Below are 7,189 nucleotides of genomic sequence, written 5' to 3'. Positions count from 1 at the left end.
CTCTACTCATAGACCTGTCATTACAAAGGAAAACAGCACAATGGGAGTGGCATAAACAAGCACCCAAAAACTGCATAAAACCATCTGAGAACACTATGCCTGAGCAGGAGACTGGCTAATGTCGAAATTGTTGTTGTTTTGGTAATCGTAATACAAACAGTTTTTAGACATTTGTTGAAACCTACCAGTATGCTATACATTGTATATATGCATATTCTCATCCACACAACTTATACTTGCAGTTTGAATTTATGCTTACAATGCCATGACTCTAATGGTAAGATGGGAAGAAAAGACAGGGGAATTATCTGGAATCTCATCCCCCAGCTAGATAATTAAGCAGCATATTGAAGAGAAAGGTACAGTTTCAACACTCAAACTGAAGAAAAGATATTAAATATTCTCCTCTGATCTCTACATGTGCACCTGAACTTACAACACACACACACTTGCATAATAATAGTAAATTTAAAAAATCCTTGAAAAGTTCAGAGTTAAAGATTACTAGTCCAGGAGTTATAGAGTAAAACATTAAACTCCAAAAGGGTCTTCACCTCAACCTATACACTTCTAACTTTACCCTTATGAGTGGGTGTGTCATGAACTTTAAGAGCATGTGCATTGCTAGAACACAACACAATCTACTTCAGGGACAGCAAATATTTTGAGAATGAGACATATATAATATAAATGCCCAAAATTTTACATGAAAAACTTTGTTTAAAATTTAAAATATCATTTATAATGCTAGCTCAATTGCAATATAGTGTTCACTTCAATATGGTGAGTGTCCTTCCACTTTTGTGCATTAAAATTAAGATGAAGCATTTTATATTTATGCATAATTACTTTTTTATACTTTCAATTATATTAAAATTTAAATCAATTTGTCATTTTGCGTAAACAAAGTAAGCAACATTAAAGTGTTATTCAAAGCACTTTATCTTAATCCAAATGTGATTATCTAAAAGTTCTCCTTATGTGTGTTGACAGTTAACTGAATCTTTTTACACATAAACATAAAATGCTACAATCAAATTCAATACCGATTAGTTTGTATGCTATTTCATATCATAAGAATTCACTCATATTGGTATCCAAAGTTATTTAAATTCTCATTTCAAATGATAGAGCAATTGATTGACACACTTATTTATTAGAGATTTCCTACTTATTTTATTTTAGAAGAGTCAATGGCATTGTCAGCCAACTTTCTTAGTTTTGTAAAAAGTCATCTACCCTGTTGAAAGATACCATCTCCCACAAAATTTACCTACCATATCGCCTTCTACTGCAGAATAATCATGTCGTATGAAATATATGTTCATAGTGTAACTTGTCTTTCATATACTCGGTAAATTTCTATATATGTGTGCTTGTTTGAACACACTTCCATGAAATGATTGCTTGTCAGCAACATTCTTGCTGATAGTTTTATTCTTTGTTCAATAATGCCATATAAGCCCAATTTTTATAAGTGTGAAATGAATTATAAAACATTAAATTGATAAACAAATTGACAGAGTAATCAAGGACAACTTCATCACATCTCAGTATAGTGTCATAAATTAATACTTATAATCAGGGAATTCACATTATTTCCATTCAAAATAAACACTCATACACTTTTTTTTCAGTTCTTATGCTCATTAAAATTAATTAGTGTATAGCATGTATGAGTGTTAAAATTCTAAGCTTGTTTCTCTGTATGTAGTACGTATATTCAAAAAATATTCTGAAGTTTTTCTTATGTATGAATGAAATTAGGCAAATCATGTGAAAATTATGAGCTATTCAACCTTCATTAAGAAGAATATGTTGAGGCATCATGCTACCACAAAAGAAGGTTAAAATGATGAACAAACAGATCATCGTTCATAAGTGTTTTAATTGTCATTGAAAAGCATAACCATAAATCCATATGATATACTGAGAATATCGTGAAATAGAAAAGCTTTTCAGTGACTATTTCAAGGTTGACCATGTGAGGCTATTGCAACCAAAGTGGCTTTATTCTGAGGAGAAAACGCACAAACAATAATAAAATGTTTAGGTCACCAAAACTCTAGGAGAAGATAAAACAGGATCTCTGGGACTGGAACTGTAACCACTCAAAAATACTCAGAAAACATCCCGTTACATAAAATAGTATCTTTTTGCTAGGCAGTTATTATTAATTCATGGATGATTTTTTATATTAATGGTGTGCATAGCAGGATGATTTAATAGTTGATTTTTTTAATATGGACATACATTCAAAATCTAACTTGGTAATCATTATAATCTAGTACCTTTCTATTCCCCAGCTAAATTGTTCATAAAATAAAACACAATGGCACTAATAACTCCACTCTATGAGTAAATGAGAACATATGAAAATTTCTCAAGAGACTGTGACCAACTAGATGTGTTGTTATATGTAACTCTATTCTGGATGGTGATAGATGATGCACTGTGCATGCATGCTTCCTTTACACAAGCACACTTAGCACTTAACCCATATTTTCATAAATGCGATGTCACTACACAAGCAGGTTCATTAAAAAGCTGCATACATTTTAAGAGGTGTGTGTGTGTGTGTGTGTGTGTGTGTGTAAACACTATAATTGCTAATAAACACACCAGGGGTAGGCAGAGATCCAAGTAAATAAGTATGAAGCCCAAAATAAATAAATTAGTTAACTCACCTCATTAGAATTTCAGAAGCAGCTATAGCTTTAAATATAACTTGATTAGAGGCCCAAGATCTAACAGCAAGGGGAAAACTGCAAGTCTTGTCTTATTTTTTTTTGAATTCAGAAAGTGGTGATTTTATTGGTTCCTAATTGGCTTGGTTAGGGCCACAAACATTCCAAAAGTAATCACTGTGGTCTGTGTCATAGGATAATAATCCCAATCCACGTATCACTATTGGAGTTATATGTACAAGAGAGAAATTCCATAAGGCTAAAGTGCTACTCTCAAAAGTAGATAAACACTATTTCATTATCAAGCAGTACATTTCTAATCCAAGGACTGAAAGCAATGTTATGCAGATAATAGAGGTAATATTTGTAGATTTCAAATTTATTTCTGTTTTACTGAATATTCGGTTACTTCATTTGATATTCATCCTTAGTACTGAGTGAAGACAAATCATCATTACACTTCCAGGGAAAGAGAAACTATAAATAATAATAAGCATATCTTATTATACTAGTAACAATTCATTTACTCTTCCCACTTTTCTAATCTGTTGTGTGGATTTTCCTGGACAGATGTAAACAAACATGTGTGTCTCCCAGAGAGGTCAGCAGTGACAAATTAAAGAAAATATTCCATTCAGATCTCATTCGGTAGATGAATGTGTTTACTGGGAATTCTTAAATAAGCATATGCAAGTTGTAATTACTGGGACATGGATAACTTAAAGACTGCTACCTCACAATAAATACCATTCCAACATATGTAGAAATAAAATTGTAACTCTGGAGCTTCCTGCCTAAACTACAAGGAATCTCTACTGAAGATATATTGATCACTGTTTAAACAAACATGACAATTAAAAATTCTAGTACCAGGAATGGGTTACCTGTCAAAGAGTTGTTGTCCAGCAAGGTCATATAGACTCTCAAACATCACAGGATTGTCAAAGCTATTGGTCATTCCCAAGCACTTGAAAGTAAAACCATATTTCTAAAAACCACCTACTTGAATCATAGAACATACAGATACTAAAATGATACTGACCTGGAACCTTCATTGTTACTTGCAAGCATTAATAGTGCTGGAAGCTGTTTTGTATAATGACCAAAGAGAAAAATAATCACCAACATTACCCATTCATCAATTGTGGGAACTATAATAATGATTGACTGGGGAAGTCATGTCCATAGGTAGATTAATTACACAAACATCATGGAAGTAGCCAGCCAGTCACTTTCTGATTGAACATAAAGCCCATTCCAAAACCAATAACTTGCATGATTATCAGGACCATGAACCTGATGGTAGGTAGGTCATAGTCCTTAGGAGAGGGCGTTCTATTGTTCTGCTGAATGGGAACAGCTCTTAATGAAATACAGTTATGCCACAGATCTCTGAACTTTCATTATTGAAGTCTCTATGTCTAGTAGGTAGTGATTAACAAAGAGGTCCACAATAGGTCAATGTATTGAGAATAAGAAACTGCCAAATTGACAGTCTTAACCGAACTGTGTTGCGATATTCACTCTGTCTGCAAATGACCCTCGTCATTTCCAGTTGATTCAATCTGATGAACCTGGACTACAAACATTACCCTAAAACCGGTTTGGGATTGTTATTCTCCAGACAACTTCCGAGCAGCTAGATGAAATGATGCACCTTCTTATTATACCCTAGCTAAAATGTCAGATAGAACTTCAGCCAAGCATTTCCTAACATGCAGAGTCTAGCTACAAATGACACAGCCAGTCCAGTGAAGGAATTTTGTTGCTAAAAATTTTCTTCCTCATTCAGGTCAGCTGGATAAAAAAAGAAAATGCAAGGAGGAGTAACGGGCCCCCAGACTGATAGCTGGGTATCCAGCATGCTACTGACTCAGGCCCCCCTGAATATGCGTCTCAGACAGAAAGACTGAGCAGTCTAAGGGACCTCAGGCAGTGTAACCAGCATGTATTCCTGGTGCACAAAAGGACCTTGCCTACACATCCCCCATGGAGGGATACTCCCTTAACCTGGAGACAGGAGAGAAGTCCTAGTCCCTACTTCAAATGACTTGAAGGATATACATGACCCCACCTGGATGGCATTGCCCTACATGTGGAATTGGGGTGGGGGATGGAAGGGGAGGGTGGTCAGGGTGCATGTGAAGGGGCAGAGAGGGTAAGAGGGAGGGAGGGATGGGGAGGGAAGAAGGGAGGGAGGGAAAGGGAACTGGGATCGACATGTAAAATAAAAAAAAAAAAAATGTTTTTCTTCCTACAGGATTCCATAGAACAATCATCGTCCTATTTTAGCAGTAAGTAATCTTAAGATAATGATGCCCCCTTTCCCTACTCTTGGATTTTAGGGATAATATTCACCTTCATAGGGTTGGTTTTAGTTACTTGGGTTGGGTATGGAAGGTGATGCTTAGACTGGGATATCTCTTTTAGACAGGTATATGGTATGGCTGGGAAAGGTGTGGTTTAGATGGGATATAGGTATCTTCTTGTGAATAATCTTAGTAATAATGAGATATTAGTAATATACATCTTACATTGTTATAGATTTTATATGTGGTAACCTATGTAAAATTAAGTTTATATTCCTTTTCAGATGATTTGTTTATATTTTGCCATGTTGTGTAAAATCTTTCAATTTATGCTGTTTTGTGCACAACATCCTTACCATATTCTATGTGTGTATACTTTTACTTATGTTCAAGACATTTTGTATATCACTACAGTTTAGGATATTTTTTATCATGTTGCACTCTTCAGTTCTATCTCTAGTCAATACATTTCTATTCTACCTCGGATATTATTATAGATTATCTTCACCCATGTTTCTAATACCTATGAGATTTTCAGACATAGATGCTTAATCTTCAAACACTTCATAAACCTGCAGAGCATGGCATTTAAATGTTTTAATATTAGTACTCTGTTGACAAGAGACACTATTGCTCCTGACAGCACAGTGCATTTCCTGAAAAATATGTTGTACACTGTTGTTATACCTTCTGGAGTCCATCATCACCTAATTTATGGCCTCTTGGGAAAAGAACTGACCCCACCTTGACCACTGATTTTTACATACTGTCCTATGTGCTTGAAGGAGACTAACATAGAAGACTGCTGAACCTTGCCAAGTCAGGTAAGACAGCCTTCTTCTGTAGCGGTCTGTCAGATACTCTGTGCCTTACCCAAAACTGTTTGCATCAACGTTGCTGTGAGACTTTGGGTGACTTTCCAGGTAGCCTGCTGTTTCTGTCCTCACCGCCCCATTTGGAAGTTGCCCATTCACACTCCCTGCCTGCCCTAGTATTGGTATCTTCCTTCTCATGTCTTTGATAAGTTTGAATATTAGACTATTACAATTATTATTCTCTATTCCTAGTTAGATATATTTGGTAATAGACTTAAGCTTCCCAGCTTAGGACAACTCTATTGTAAACTCTGTTATACCTTCACCCTAGGACTAGATATGTATGTTTTAAGATTGTATGTTCTTGATTTTCCTCTTCTTTGAGGATATTTGTTATTCACTGTTTTGTAAATAGTTTTGTATCAAGCTTAAATATTTCTTTAGACTAATAGGGGAATTGTACTGAGATATTCACTCTGTCTGCACCTGTGACACTAACCACACCCATTGGGGGTAGGAACAGGGGGACCTAATTCTGGGGAAAGGACACTGGCATGCTCTCTTGCTTACTGGACAGGAACAGAGAACATCCAAAGGAATCCTTGGGACCAGGAACCTGCTGGCTTTCATCTGTCTCTGTTGTAGGTTATTTCTTCTCAAATAAACATCCATTCAGCCTTTCTGTTTTTCCTGATCCTTATCAGTCCTTGATACATAACAGTTTTATCATATCCCTTCTTCCAAGTCTCAAATGTCATTGCAGAAGAGAGGTATAAATTTCAGGAGCCAATGTAGAGATGATTACAAGATGAAAACAAGAAAAAGTGACTTACAGACACATGAAAGCTTCACATATGAATTTACAGTAATTCTTACAACATGTACAATACAAGTTCAAAACAGAACAAACCACAAGATAGAGTATAAGATATCACCTCTAGCTCAGGGGTTATCTGCAATTCATAGCTGCTGGGAAAGGGCAAGTGACTTCTCTTAGGTGATAGTCTCTGGTAAGTTTATCATATTCCAGTGTGAATACATACATCCAAGAATACAGAGGTAACATAAATTGGGTTTGATATGTAAAATAAAATGAGGACACCAAATTAAATGATTATGTATAGGGGATGGATCTAAGATAAATTGGAGGAAGTGAATATGATTAAAAATATTATAAGAAAATCTCAAATAATGATAAAAAATATTTACCAGTAAAATATTTATAAAATATATTTTAAAAACAACATATAATTAAAAGGTTTCAGGATTCATATAACCCAGAGCTCTATCAGCAACTCAAAATGAGGCATCTCATATTTTGTACTGGGCTCTTATCAGTAGTATTATCAGCCCAAGAGGGGTGTATGTGTGTGTGCTG

Source organism: Phodopus roborovskii, unplaced genomic scaffold, assembly GCF_943737965.1.
Source record: "Phodopus roborovskii unplaced genomic scaffold, PHOROB, whole genome shotgun sequence".
Classification (NCBI taxonomy): domain Eukaryota; kingdom Metazoa; phylum Chordata; class Mammalia; order Rodentia; family Cricetidae; genus Phodopus; species Phodopus roborovskii.
This window is presented reverse-complemented; position numbering follows the sequence as displayed.